A 15,916-nucleotide genomic window follows, 5' to 3' on the forward strand; every position below is an offset into this window, starting at 1 on the left:
CATTTATGTAGACAAATGTTTTACTTAATGAATGTAACACAACCAACTCAGATGCCATTTGTGCACTGAAAGTGGCTTCAGATTAGACATAGTAAAATATTTAGAACAATGAGAAACGGAACATACCTAATAAGTTTCACACAAAATTACTGTCCTTTAATAAGAGACTATAGGTATTTAGTGACTAAGCAAAATGATTGAACGAAATTATATCCACCATCACAAGGATCAATTGCTATGCTCGGTTGGCAAAATACTAACAAGCTCTCATATGCAAGTCTAGGCAAATTAGCTAGCATAGTTTCATTATTATTGAAACCGGATAGAACGGTAGAATTAACACATGGATATAAGTGCCAAAGGTAGATCAGGTACCAGTGCAGACGCGGGCTTAGACATCTGGACCGGTTGCAAAGGGGATGTGCGGAATTTATTATAATTATAATCATTCTAATCCAGATGTTTTGTAGACAAATACTGCATAATAAATAATTTAATTGTAAAATGCTATTCATTGTGTGTGCGTACAGATTCAGGGGTACACGGTGGGGGTTTGCTATATCATCAACTGCAGATAAATGATTTTCTGACAGGTTTGTCTGACTCCCAACACTCCCTGTCTAAAAGAGCGGAACGTGTTAAAGAGGATGTGAGCTACACCTACCAGCTCGTCTTTTCCTCAGAAAGAGCACATTTTCTTTTGGGGCAAAGGGGAATCTAGCGGGTGTGACCCCACTCCTATTCGATGAGCACAACACCAGCACCCCTCTTCTGTGACTCTGTTTGCCATCTTGCTGAGGTGGGAGTAACACTCAGATTCTTACACCTGTTTAGGTCCAGTTCAAAGGGCTGCATCAAGAGAGCCAACAGTATGTTTAACCCTTTAAGCACGGTGTAGTGCCCGCGACGGCCGTTGATTGGCACTTGCAACGTACGGCTTAATCAGGCCTTAGGATCTTCAATAATGGTGCATCTTGTCTAAACAATCCATTTGGGGCATTATCTGATCTCCTGTTGATCTGTTTGTATATGAAGAGAAATAAAATGTGGCAGCAACAAAACTCTCCGAACACTGCTACCTCCCCTTAAAGCAACACTGTCCAAAGGCTCCATCTTATATAAAGTGGGGTCATATCCCAAACCCAGAAAATACTAACATGTGGATTTATTTTCCCGACCATTTTAATTTACCTACATTATCTACGGGTCCATAAACACATATGATTTAAAAAAATATGTCATTCTTAGCAGGGATTGTGTTTCTTTTATATAATTACTGTACAACATAGTATATGTGCCCCAAATATATTTGCATCTCCTGGAGTAAGGAAAGCCAGACTTGCCATTGAACCACTCTGGTTTTGTCTTGGTAGGTTACAGGCGACAGGAATGCTTTCTGAAAAGGTTGGGCTGCCATGACACAACCTGACCCCCAATGACCCATTTTTGTTGAAGCCTTCTGCAGTATGTGGATAGTTTGAACCATTTTGAGAAGGCTGGATTTAATGTCCAGTTCGAGCCTGAGAGGAAAAACTAACTACTCTAAGTGGCTGCCATTGCAAAGTAATTGTGCAAATGAAATAACTAGCAAACCATTTGGAGAACAACAGTATCTGACTCCATAGACATTAGTGGTAAACAAAAGTACCCCCCACCTGCGGAAAGTGATAATAAGCAGTGATTCCCACAGGCCCCAGAGAAAAAGTCCTACAGCAATCATGTAAGATCCTAATAATTCTTGACCACATCAATTGCACCGAGGAGCAGTAACCAACTGCCAGTACTGAGACAATACTGTATGAGCACAGCATCCGTCAACGGTACCTACCAACAAACCAGAGCACTTACTTCTATCCGGCTAACATTATGTGCGACTTGACAATTATGAATACTTTTAAAGTTCTTCACCCACTCTGCCATTCCAGGTTTGAGGACAAACAAACGTCCTGGAGGAATGCTTGAATTGATCTCAATTACTGGCAGTCACTCGTGCCGCAATCATGTCCTTCTTTTTTTACCACTGTGATACTATGGACAGAGACCAATCATATGCAGATCAGTTTTTGTTCTGCGCCAATAGAAACAGTTCAGCCCAAACTGCCTGTCCACGTCACTGCCACATGGAACCACAACAACTCCAGAAAGGTTTTGTCCTACTTAAGGTTCATCCGTGAGGCACAGATTGTGTCTTGCGGCACGTTAAGCACAGGACCCATTTTAGATATACCAGATATGTCAACTTACACAGTGCCTCCCCTCCCCACACCCCACAGGAAGCAGGTTTTCAGATTATGTTTGGAAGCTCTGGAAAGCCAACAACCACTTGGAGTTTTACAACCTCTCCGGGACATTGGTAGCAGCTCAAAAGCCTGCTTTTTAAGGCGGGTTGGCTCAGGAAGTGCCAGGCTACTAACCCCTTCCACACCACATTTGGTCATGTGGTGAATGGCTCAAAGCCCCACCCCCTCCAGCCAGGGTTGCATTGCAGAGTGGGCAATCGGCCATGGGCCGGTATCTAAGTTCAATCAGGGAGGCTCATCTTTAATGAAAATGTTGTTGGAAAGGGATCTCGGGCCCAAATAGGGCCCCTGGCAGTCGTAGGCCAATGTACACTGTCCCGTGGGCTCATGTAGTGCCCCCACTTACCTATGTGCACCGTGCACCATGCATGACATAGTGCACTGCACATAGTACACGGACATGCGGTAGGTGCAGCACGGTGGTAGCATGTGCTGCGGCCCTTTTCTACGGCCGTAGCATGCCCCCGCCATGGTACTGATGACTGTCCAACCACCAGCCCCGGCAGTCAAATCCAAATGTGTTGGTTGGACCACTGTATGCTCATCGATCGATCTCCCAACCGCCGCTATAGTGCTGGACATCATTGTCAGGCCCAAAGTCTCATTAGTGCAGAAAACCTCAACCACTGCGTTATGTTTTAATTCTTGTCTGTGTTCACAAGACCAAGCACTCTTAACATATAATGTCAACCAATATGGAAGATATGCTACTTTTACACCTTTTAGCCCTCATTGTGTTATGTAACATTTCCCATGAATTGATTTACACACTTGAATGATTCAGTTCTTGTGTACAATATGAGAGTGTTGTAAATCACTATGACGCCCTACACTGGGACACATACCGCTCTAAAAGAAATTAAATAAAAAATAAATTATGCCTGTCCCTTAAATACAGGGGTTGAACAAAGTCAAAAAGCTGCTGTGAAAGTGGAGTTGTATAATACTAGCTCTGAATTCCAGTGAGCAAGCAAAGCGAGTATGCCCAAATTCAAGGAAGGTCCCAGGGGTGTCGTCCTATACATTTTATTTTATAAAACAGGGTCAAATAGTATTGAAGTACTTTAAAGGTGTTCAAAATCAATGAAGACAGACACTTCTCTTGAGTTGGCCCAATTTAATTCAAAATGTGCAGCGGGGGCCCTGTATGTTAATAATTACTTTCATGTGCCAGGGATAAAATGTTGGAATGCATGGGTCCTATATGCCATGGGCACCCTGTTAATGCCAAGAATGAATAAAGTATACCAGTGGCAGAATGCTGCCATTAATTGCCTCCAAATATATGTGATGGGTGACCCATAGGGCAAAATTACCACTAGCGTGTCAAGGCCAGAATTTTGTTGTGGTTGCCTGTGTCCCCCAAACAACATGTCATGGTTGTCCTCCCTAACCCCCAGAATTATCTTGAGTGCGGTAGCAAAAGCATTTTCTATGTGTCCCAATGCCAAGAAGGATCTCCAATATGTCAGTGCGAGCATTTTGCCACTGGCATCCCATAGTCAACAAATGACCTCTAGTGAGCTAGCACAAGCATTTTGCCATGGTTGCCCCCTCCCAAATGTCAAGAACTACCTCCAATACGCCAGTGCCTGCATTTTTAACGCACCCAACTGTTGCACTGCTAGATGGGGATAATCCCTCTAGTTAAACCACTTTCTCCACAGTTCACCATTTCTTTCTCTGTATACCAAATTTATTTATCAATCATTTGTCAATGTTCTGTTCATGTTCCCTCACCACAGAGACAGAATGGTTGCGTCTGAATACCTAATTCACCAGTTTAAAATGCCACCTGCTGCCCATCCAGGCTTAAAACAGTAGCACCTGAGGTCAACCATGTTGCAAAGAAGGCTCTAAGATTGAACATGAAAAGAACACTGACTAATGATTGATAATAAATTTGGTATACAGTGATATACAGTGATAAAAATGGTGAACTTTGGAGAAAGTGGTTTAACTAGAGGGATTATCCCCATTTAGCAGTGCAACAGTTGGGTGCGTGAAATTTGTGCCCTTTTTCGTTACATTTAAAGTTAAGCTGAGACTTGGGACATTTCTCAGAAAACTGTTTGCACGCTCCAGAATAAACATGCGCAATTTAATGGATGAATCAAAGAATAAAGGGAAGGTGTGCACTCTCAATCTCATCTTGAGTGCCTGCATTTTGCCAAAGGTTCTCCTTGTACCAAGAATTATGCCTGGTATGTCAACACCAGTACAAAAGGGGGTGGTGATGGACGGAGCATCTGAATCAATCAAAAACTCACACCCAGTCAAAAGATCTGGGTTTAATCCATCACCGTTCTTTAGCCCACTCTGCCACCCCAGTATGTCAACACCAGCATTTTGCCACAGCTGTCTCATATGCCAAGAATTACAGTGTTATGTGTCTGCATTTTACCTATGCACATCATATACCAAGAATTACCTCCTTCACCCTTCTACATCACTGAGTCACTTTAGCTCCCGCTCATTTGCACTCACTTTTGCTCACTCTTTAATTCTAACTAAGTCTCATTCATTCCCACTCCCTCTGACTCAATCTCACTTAATTACACTATTACCCATACACAAACAAACACATACACTCTCACACAACATTTCACAGGGTTTTATTTTACTTTGTTGTGCTTCAGCTGATAGTACTGGGTTGACTTTCAGGGCAGGTGCACGGCTTCTTCCAGCCGTGAGAGGTGAAGCACAAAGTTGAAATCGGTACAGTGATGCATAGTCTACAGCTATCAATTTCTTGCCATTACCTCACCTTGTCATAAGGTGGGGTGAGGTGAGTGAGGTTCTTGCCAACCCCTTTTCCCTGTGATCAGATCAGAGAATATGAGCTGACAGCATGACTGATTGGTAGCCCTGGGCACGGTAGAGATTACCAAAAAAGCCCACAGAGCTACCTGTACCAGTGACATTACAGAATGTCCCTAATGGGGAGGTCTTCAGGCCTGGCAGGACCCAGAGGCCAAGGCTAGGACTTTGCTAGTCCTGGTCAATCTCACTGATGGCTGTTGCAGGTTCCTCTGTGCACCGTTGCCAGTCATCAGACTGATTTACTGTCTCCGGCGGCAGCCCTCATTAATGTGCGTTCTCTGCCCAAACACAGGCAAGAAATTGCAGATGTACTTCTAGACAGGAACATCGATATAATGTTCCTGACAGAGACCTGGTTGGATAAAGCATCGGATCCAGATCTTGTAATAGCCGTACCAAAAGGATTTAAATCCTACAGGCAAGATAGAATTGGCAAAAGAGGAGGTGGGATAGCCATAATTGCCCGTGATACTCTTAAAATCCGAATTACGGCAATTCCCTCCACAGCATGCGAGGCGCTTCAATTTGACATTTACCTGTCCCCCTCCTATAACTTTAAAGGCACACTACTATACAGACGACCAGAAACTCGGTCGGGATTTCTTACAGATATTGCCACTATCTTAGAAGCCTCAGCAAATGATAAATCCATAACACTCCTAGGAGACTTCAATTTCCATCTTGACTGTAGTGAAGATAAAGACACCATGTCCCTACAGTCTGAAATGGAGGTCTTCGGTTTATCACAGCTGGTGAAGGGTCCTACCCACAATGCAGGACACACTCTAGATGGAATATTTACCAATCTAGAAAATCTGTTGGTAACCGACGTCCTGCCTATGACTTGGACTGACCACTATTTGGTACAGGCCAGGATAAAAATTAACAAAACTCCTACCATTACAACGCCTGACCCCATACAGGAATCGTTTAAAGTATGGAAAGATATTAACATTCCTAACTTTAAGGACACATTAGACACCTCAAAACCCACTCTGTCCAATGACCCAGAAATTGCAACTGAGCAATACCAAGCATGGCTAGATCAGGCTGCCAATAAACTAGTGCCAGTAAAAAGGATGTCTAGAAATAGAAGTTCCCCTTCAGCTCCTTGGTACACAGAGGAGCTCAGAAAATTCAAACAGCAATGCAGAAATAAAGAAAGACATTGGAGGAAAAACTATGACAACGAAAGTAGAAAGACGTATAAGGAACTTCTAACTCAATATAAACTCCTGATCACAGAGGCCAAAAAAAAGTACTATAGTGAGCAAATTGAAAGTGCTAAAAACTCTAACAAAAAGCTCTACGAAATAACCAAACAGCTGGCAGGATGCGTTCCTGACTTGAACCCTCCTTGCTCACAAAGCTATTGTGACTCATTGGAATCCTTCATTTTCACCAAAGTCAATGATATTTTTTCGGCATTCAATTCTGATGATAATCAAAGTATTGAAAATATAACTACTCCACTAATAAGCAATAGCCTATCTCACTTTGCAGAAATCACAGAAAACCAAATCCAGGATATCATCAAAACCATTAAATCTGGATCTGCATTGGATCCCTGTCCCCTGAATACCCTCCGTTCACTAATGGATACCGTGATTCCTGTTATAACCCAAATATGCAATCTTATGTTCCGTACAGGCATTTTCCCTAAACCTTTAAAAAAGACTTTATTAAAGCCACTTTTGAAAAAACCCGGCCTAAACAAAACTGAATTGAAAAATTATAGGCCTATAGCCAACCTTCCGTTTCTTGCCAAAATAGCGGAGAAAGCCATGAATACCCAACTTGCGGAATTCATCGAGCAACACCATCTGCTCAATGAAACACAATTTGGATTCCGCAAGTTTCATGGAACTGAAACAGCTCTCATCAAAGCGGCGGACGACATCCGATTTATCAGAGACCAAGGTGGTGCTGCACTATTGGTGCTTCTAGATTTATCGGCCGCCTTCGACACGGTCGACCACAAGATCTTGGTCTACCGTGTCGAAAAGATGGGCGTGCAAGGCCTGGCAAAAAAAACTACTGGCATCTTTTCTGACGGATAGATCCCAGGCAGTTATCCTGGGACAATTCGAATCTGCAGAGTTGTCACTGCCATGTGGGGTACCTCAAGGTTCATCCCTTAGTCCGACACTTTTTAACATCTATGTGTCGGACCTCGCTAAAACCATCAAAGCGCATGGGATGAACCTTACCTCATATGCGGATGACACCCAGCTGATTCTGGCCGTCAGAAACAATGGGGAAACAGTGGCAGAGAGTTTTAAAACAGGTATGCTGGCCATTGGACAATGTATGGCAGCAAACTGTTTAAAACTGAACTCCGATAAAACTGAGGTGGTAACCTTTGGCCATCTCAGTCCCAACTGGTCTCCAATATGGTGGCCATCATCCTTCGGAGCCTTGCCTAAACCTGCCACGAAGGTGAGAAATGTGGGCGTCATCTTCGATGACAATTTAAACTTCATGGCCCATGCTAGTCAAACAGCCACCACAGCGTTTTACAAACTACGCTTGATCAGGAAGATTCTTCCCTTTCTTCCCAAAAATGTAGGCAAGACATTGGTCAGCTCTCTTGTCCTATCGGCATTAGACTACTGCAATGGCCTATTTGCCAATGCCCAAGCTAGGGTTATTAAGAAAATGCAGACAGTCCAAAATGCAGCAGCCAGACTTCTCGCAGATATTCCCAAATTTAAGCCTATAACTGAGACCTTAAGAAATTTTCACTGGCTCCCTATCAGGAACAGAATTAAATTTAAAACACTATGCATTGTGTACAAATCGCTACATCACCAAGCGCCTCAATTCCTGAGAGACCATCTTGTTCCATACATCCCTTCTCGGACACTCCGTTCAGCTAAATTGAACGATTTAGTAGTGCCACGGACTAAGCTGGTCAACTGGGGAGACAGACGTTTCCTGGTTGCCGCTCCAAAATTATGGAACACACTCCTGCAATCCATAAGATCCAGTCCAAATCTCATGTCCTTTAGAAAGAATCCGAAAACTTGATTATTCAACCTCTAAATACTCATAAGACCGCACAGGAGAGCACACAAAGTACAGCGCCGAGACGCCTGCGGGCAATTGTTCGCGCTTAAGAAATGCTAAAAATAAATAAATAAATATCTTTTATTATACTAGTGAATAATAGGTTATTATTAATCACTGGCATTATAAAAAAGGGTGCAGAAACAAGAACGAGCGCCACTAAAAATGACAGGTTTTATTCTAGGAAACTCTTATGTAGTGAATCATCAAGATGATGAATTTCAGAGCAGCCTTTTCTCTTTCTTTTGGCATTGTAGGCTCTTTTCCCAGGGATCCTGGCGTAACCCCTTGTACCCCTCGACTTTGTACTAGATTCCTGACTGATGTTATAATCAGAGCAGAGTACCTAGTTGTTTGGAAGAGGGAATTTTGCAACCTTGTACAAGGTGTTGAGACCGAGATAAACATTCAGTTTTTACAGCTACAGTGTTTCCAGTCTTCACCCAAGCTACAGACTCTACAAACTTTAAAATGCACCCAACATTTCTCCAAAAATGAGCCTCCTGATACTCACCAAGCAATGTTTTGTGAAAGGTTGCGCTCTAAAAATTGTGGCCCACTACTTTGGGGCTGCCAAGGCCTATTTTGGTCCCAATCCGACCCTGCCTCCAGTCCCACACATTGGTAAAGATGTTCAAAGTTGTCAGGTTTTGCATATTCCTTGTGCTTAGGATGTCTACTGTAAGAAACATCAAAGTGATGGATGGAATACTTGGTATACTCAGCCACTAGAAATCGCACGGTGTATTTCAGTCCATCATTTTTCACCCAGGACAAAGGGAATTGGACTCTGCCCAGAAGGTAAACAAACTGCAGGTAGCTTATCCATTCCCATATGCACCAGAATAGCCCGTGGTTGTAGCTGCGATCTAGGCAGAAAAATCACTCCAAATGATTGCAGGCATGGCAGGAAGGGTTTATGGGATTTTTTAATGAAGAGTCAGCACTGTTTAAAGCTGCATTTTTAACGAATCGTATCGAACGTTGGATGCCTTTGCGAATTAATAGAATACACCCTTCCCACTAGATTCATTTTTGAACATCTGTGGGGTATGTCATACTTCCATCCAAAGAACGTTAGATGGGATATTTATATATGGCACGCACATCTCAGAAACTACAGTTCAACCTGCTGTGCTATCTAACTTCTACTGAACTAATTTACCAAACGCCCCATTCCACTTTTAGCACACAATGACCCCCCTTGCTTCGGAGAAGGCGCTCTTAGCCCTGGATGTACATTATTATTCCATCAGCTCCTAAAGCCATGCTCTTCTCGCAGGGGGAGGGCGGATTTAAGGATAGGCCCTTTCACATCACCAGACACCTGTCCGGCTGATAATAGTCAGACCAAACTGGGATGAGCATGGTGTTGGGAATTTCAAAGTACTAACCAGCAAGCCTGTTCCAGGTGGCTCCCTCTGGAACATTAATGGGGGAGGGGGTTCTATCATAAGGGTATGTCATGTGTGGTTTATTCAAGGAGTTGTGGCGTGCTTGACGGTCTTTTGCATTCTGGGAAATGTAGTTCCGCTATAGTAGTGTACGTCTGGGCTATTAAATCTGCCAAGCAATATGATGTTGGGTAAAAAGGCAGGAATGGCTAACGAGTCTGACTCGACACTTGGCACATATGAGTATACATGTACTGACAGGGCAAGGGCGCAGTGATTCATAAAGTGGCACTGTACCCGCGGTTGTTAAGAATTTTTTTTTAAAAACTCAACTACTGATTGGCTGAAATAGATCCCCGCACCCAAGGGTCCTGCTAGCACTGCATCCGCTGCACTATTGACAGCTGCGTGCAACCTGTGTACACGATACATCCTCCCTGCAGGCAGCTGGTAGGGACTACTCATTAAGCGGACACTCTGGGCTCGCGCAGTTCAGCCTGGAGCTAATTGAACCCTAATTTAGAACTCCACTTCCGCGCGGTAAAGTGGCGTTGACACACGTGAAGCATAAAGAAGGGTACCTGCTGCCAATGTGTCAAATGTTCTTCTCTCTGAACAAATTCCTCGTGCACGAGGGGAGCCATGAAACTTGTGGGCTGACATTCAGCCCTGTTGCCAGCCTCCAGGTGCAACTTGCCCGGTCCCTGCAGGACGGCCCCCGGTCTCCTCACGGCGGCTCAGCCTGGGAGGGAGCCCCGTGGAGCGCGCTGCCAGCGAGCAGCTGCAGCTGCGCGAGCTCCCCCGCGCGCCAGCTCTGGCTCTGATTTGCAGCCGCCGCGCCAGGTTCACTCAGAGCCTCAAGTTTTCCAGGTGAGTAACTCATCCAGTCCACGGTTTTCTGTGCTTGACGGGACTAGAAATCCTGTTTTCATAATGGGTTAAAGGGAGTGAAAGGTCAAATAATACGGAAAAAACTCGACTGGGTGAGCTACTCACACATAGCATGGGGAGCCTGTCAACACTGCCCCCGGGCATAAGAAGGACGCTTTGAGGATCACTGAGGGGGTGCATGTTAGGGGAACCACCATCTTCAAGTCATTAATGGGCAGTTTCCAGTCCTGATGTGATCACATAATGCATTCTAGTTCTTGGCAGACGTACTTTGCTTCTTTTAAAGTAATGGTAATAACTATTTATGTCATTTAGTTATTCATTCATTTATTTATTTATGTATTTATTTATTGTAATAACTATTTAAGTAATTGTAATAATTGTTATTGATGAAAATATTAGGCCTGGTGGGATCATGGATGTTCTTTTTGTTCATGGCTTATTAATTATTAATGACCTGTACTGTTTACAATCTACTTTTCTTTTTTGTTTTTTAACTGTTGTTTGTGTGTAGTATAATATGAACCTGCACCGAATTGAATTTGATTTATCTTACTTTTGATTAATTCTGTATTTGGATATGATATGCTAATCTCCTTGACTTGCTTGTCAAATAAAATTCTTTAAAAAAAAAAAAAGAAAATATTAGGCCTGGAAACTGTTCCTAAGGCACTAAAGTGAGGTGCCCACCCTACATCTTGTGTATAGGTCCCTATAGGTTCCACTCGTCGCCTGGACTCGCAGGGCTTCCCGTGTGCACACACTTCTGATCTGCATGGGCACTGTACATGCGCGGTTATACGCTTTTGTCCGAATGAACTGCACATACCCCTGTGCACACAGCTCAGTCAGAGCACCACAGTCCTAACACACACGTACAGTGAGCACACGCAGCTCTGCCAGTGGCATTCTGGGTGATCTGTAAATACCCTGGGCACAGAAGCTTGATCTGTGCACCTCAATCTGCACATATCCCCAGCTCTACCAGTGCACCTCAATTCTGAGCTGTTCTTAGCCTCCAATGTACACACAGCTGTCATTCCTAGCTGTTATTGTTGTGCATAACACTAGTACCTCAGCCTTCACCTGCATGAACACTATACACACACACACGACTCTGCCAGTGCATCTTAATCCAGATATGTGCATAATCTGTGCACGAAGTGCACTCACTACTGCACCTCAATCTTGTCATGCACATCAAATATGAAAAAAGACCCCCTAGAGCTGTTTTACATATACCTGTACGTGCTATGTTCACTTATAACTCTGCCACTTGTATGAGCTTTATTTTTTGCGGACATGCAGGTGAGTAGGAACATCAGTGACCTGAGAGTAAATTTTTTTTGGGCGAGCAGGGCCTGAGGAAAGTGTGGCTGAACAGAAGGACAGACTGACAGCAGGACCAGCAGAGAAGTGATGGCGACCAGGAGCCTTGTAACCTAAATTGAACAGGGCCAGATATGGCTTTTTAGCCATCGGCAACTTTCTCGCTGGGGGTTTAAAATCTATACATATATTGTAAAAATAGAAAGAGCAGGGATCAGAAAGCAGTGTAATGTTGGCTACGCCTGAATTTAGTTGAGGGTGTCACACGTGGCATGGGCCGCCTGGCAGCTACGTTCTGAGTGTGTGTCTGCTGCGGGCAGTGGGTGGGCTGTAGTCATGAAGGTGATGGGGCTGTGATTACACTCAGGGACTGGCCCTAAACCCTGGAGTCGTTCATCAGCAGAGTGTCAAATCCACAAGCAGAGGTGCGTGCCGAAAGGGTCAGAATCTGAAAGAGGGGGCACCCAACTTCAGATCCCGTGGAGAAGGACCAAGAGGGGGCAAATGCCCCGGTGTGTCCCCTGCCGGTACCGGGGGTCCCGAGCTGTCCAATAACACATACCAGAGACCCCAATTAGCCCAGCGGCGGGTACCAGGACTCTGAGCTTCGGGGCCCCAAGAATGAAAAGACTCCGAGAAAGCAGGGGCCCCAAGCTGCCTCACACCGACTACCAGGGACCCTGTCCCTGAGCTGCCCAAAACCGACACCAGAGACTCTGAGCGGCACCCGTAGAACCCCAGCTGCCGTCTCCAGAGCGAGCAATGACACCGAGGCTGCCCCCACCGGGTAAGAGGGACTCACAACTGGGACACCAACGAGAACAGGGCAGCCGGGCAGCGCCAGGGACCCAAGAAGCCCCGCTCTGGGTACCAGGCTCCCTGATCTGTGGGACCTCGGGTGAGCAGAAGCACATCAGGGGAGGGGACCCGGGAATGGAGTTCGGGTCGGGAACACCGCTCCGTCGCCCCCAGACACCAAAAAAAGGACGGGACGCACCTCGCCTTCCTGCGGAGCTCTGAGTGATCCTGTCCCGGTCAGGCTGCTCGGCCTCTCGGCGCCGGCTCCGGTGCTCTCCCGCTCTCGATAGCCTCTGAGCCGCAGTGATGCTCCGGCACCGACCCCGTGCACGGCGCGAGACCAGGGGTGCGTGGACCGGCGATGAAGTGACGTTAGTGTCCGAGACTCCTCCGCAGGCCAGGGGCTCCGTGCTGCTGCGGCCGGGGCGGTGCTGGAGAGTAGTTTGAAAATGCCACAGTATCCTACTCCCGAAGTCCACCTGTCCTGGAGTCAGCTGGATGCTACGAGGGGTGTTGATTGTCAGAGCTGTGCTCGTGTCACTTGAGGTGCATTGAGCTCGTCCCGCCCCTTGCCCCGCCCCCTGAAAATGGTCCACACTGAAGATCCCACAGGCGTCCCTCTCCCGCCTGTGCTGGGGGTAGCTTGAGCTCACCCGGGGAGGGGGGCCAGGGGCTAGTGCTCTGGCCTCGGGTATGTACTGCCACCGCAGCGCGTGTGGTCGGTACAGGAGGTCTGTGGAGGAGTCAGGGTTTGCTGAGCAGCAAGAGAGGTCTGGAGTGGTCTCCTCCTAGTGCAGTCTATGCTGGGGTCAGGGTATCTATAAAGGGGGTCTGTGGCGAGATCAGGAGGAGGTCAGCTCTGGGGTCAGAGCGTCTGTCTGTCAAACCTCTTTTGTTGACTGGGAGCGTGCTGCTGTCAGTCTGTTTCACGCTGGTGCAGGGTGACAGTGGTTGGTGCCTGGATCTGTGCCCAGTGCAGCGTCCTTCCGTCCAGTAGATGCCTCGAAGTCTCACTACCCCTCTCCTATGTGGCGGGCTGACATTTGCTCCTCTTCTGCAGCTGATAACCCCACCCCCCTGTTCGGCGATCCACACTTTCCTCCTGCTGGGCTCTACCCACTTCGCCCCGCCCCCTCTTGCTCCCCGCCCACCTCTCCCTCGTCAGCTCCACCCTGGATGCCCCCTGTGACTTCCCGTCGGTGTCCCCAGCTGTGCCCACACTCGGCTCTCTCTCTCGTTGCGTTCGAGGATCCCTCCAGAAGACGCCCTCTGGGTCGCTCCCTTCACCTCGCGTCGGGTAGAACTTTCATTCTCCAACTCGAAGCTCCTGCCCTGCCCCCTCCATGCTCTCTGTCGTACACACGCCCTCCGTGCGCCTCTCCCAGTTCCCTCACCTCCTTCACAAGGCGTCGGTATCAACAGTGCGTCAGGTGCAGTGACACCGGGTAGCAAGAGGCCCTCTGTACCCCAGTGAAGGCTCTTCTTCCTACCCAACTGGGAGTAGGACTGCAGTCTCTCTCTTATGCAATAGGGACCCTCGATATACCACATCCCCTTAAGTTCTCCTGCTTCTGCCCCTCAGGTTTCCTTGTGCCCCTTTTCTTAGTTCCCGCCCCTCTGGCCTCCCTCCCCCTGCCCGTTAACTCCTCGCCTTTCCCTCAGGTTTTCATCTGACCCTGTACCCTCTCCTCTCGGTTCCCGGGGTCTCCTTTCCGTGCGCCTTCGCTGTTCCCTTTGGTCTCCTCTGCTGTCAGCTCTTACCTCAGATTCCCGCTGCTTCCTCTGACCCCTCGTGTCCCTCCCCCCTCAATGCTCGCCTGCCAGCCCGCTTTCCAGGACTGACTTGATCTCAGTTCGCCCTGCGCGGGAGCTGTTCTCATGTCAGGTGCTGAAGTTGTTAGATTGAAGGGTCACTGCTTCTGACCGCGGCGCCCCTCTGGCTTGTCCGTGGACTATGCAGGACCCCGGGTGAAGCATGAACCACCCTTCTTACCCGCCACGTGCCTGCACCGACTCTCGAGAGTAGAGCTCAAAAAGAGCCACGGGCCGCACCATTGCCCCCCTCCGGGGTGCAAGCCTCCAGTGCGGTGGGCTGCCCGCAAATCCCCCATTGTACACAGAGACACGCCGTGAGCAGGGGATGTCCTGCTCACCCTAAAGAGGACGCGGCGAAAGCACAGGACGAGATTCGTCCCATACAAACAACGCTTAAAGCCTGCGCCAACCCCACCGCCCCTCTGCCATAACAGCTTTGTAGTCTAAATGGAGATGAGAGGGCTGGCTGCGCCGAGGCTTATTTACCGACTACAAACAGCCCTCGGCCGGCCACTGTGGGATTCCATGTTAATGACGGGTCTGTACGGCTTTTTAATGCGCGAATCAATATATCCAATGCGTGTCCAGCCATCACGACAAGGCCCTTGGAGCCAATATTTCATCTGTGTTGTATCTTGGCCGAGGAAGTTCACGGTGTAAACTGAAACAGGCGACACTGCTGTCCTGTCTTCCACTGAGGCACATTATTTGTGAGAAGAATGTCACGTCCACGTGTCCGCGAAAGCACAAACATTCACTTCACGGGTTCGTCTGATATGCCTTCAGCTTCGCACGAGACACTGGAAAATGAAGAAAAAGAAGAAATACGCAAAAAGACATAATTAATATAAGAAGAAAGGAAGCAAAAGTTGTCAACATACAGGAAAATGTAAAATAAAAGATTTGAAAAAGACGAAAGAAAATAACACGGAGAAGCACACTGACTGCTCCCTTGCTTGGTAACAACTTAAAAGTGAATTATGGATGCCTAATGCTGCAATAAAGAGAAGTGTGAACCTAACAGATTACTCCATTTAGAGCAATATAACGGCAGAAAGCAAATTATAGGCTTTTATGCATTTCCTAATGTCCCTCAAAATACCGGTAAACCCCATGAAACAGATGGTTATTCTGTGTTTTAACTAGAAAAGACTGCAAAACAAGTCTTCCTACTTGAAAATTAGATCGCCCTTTGCTAATCTGTTTTACACTATGCACGAGAAAGACAAAATCACTGCTATTCGAGGTCATTAATACATGCATATATATGCAGGGAGGTTTTGCATGTAGCATTTTCTGCAAGCATTTTGTGTTGTCGCTTGCAATTTTGTTGGCCCACAGTGTTTTCCTCTTGGCAGAGTTGCTTACACTCGGTGACATGACCCTCATTTGGGGAGGGGGTAAAGCCCTCATGGAAACACACGGTTGCCCAAACCAAGGGCACTAGACATTGGCTATATCGCTCGGTGCACTATATTTAACATTTAGGGTTGGAGC

The 15,916-nt window shown here is 46.7% G+C and overlaps 1 protein-coding gene across 1 annotated transcript in view; it reads right to left on the minus strand.

Moving 5' to 3' along the window:
- Window positions 1-12,931, minus strand: part of LOC147711895 (zinc finger matrin-type protein 4-like) — a 1,215,746-nt gene extending 1,202,815 nt beyond the window's left edge. The window contains exon 1 of the mRNA XM_086922617.1: window positions 12,804-12,931. The gene's annotated coding sequence lies outside the window, so the exon portion shown is untranslated. The remainder of the gene's footprint in view (window positions 1-12,803) is intronic.
- Window positions 12,932-15,916: the final 2,985 nt, after the last annotated feature.

This window comes from Lissotriton vulgaris, chromosome 5 (assembly GCF_964263255.1).
Source record: "Lissotriton vulgaris chromosome 5, aLisVul1.2, whole genome shotgun sequence".
Lineage (NCBI taxonomy): Eukaryota > Metazoa > Chordata > Amphibia > Caudata > Salamandridae > Lissotriton > Lissotriton vulgaris.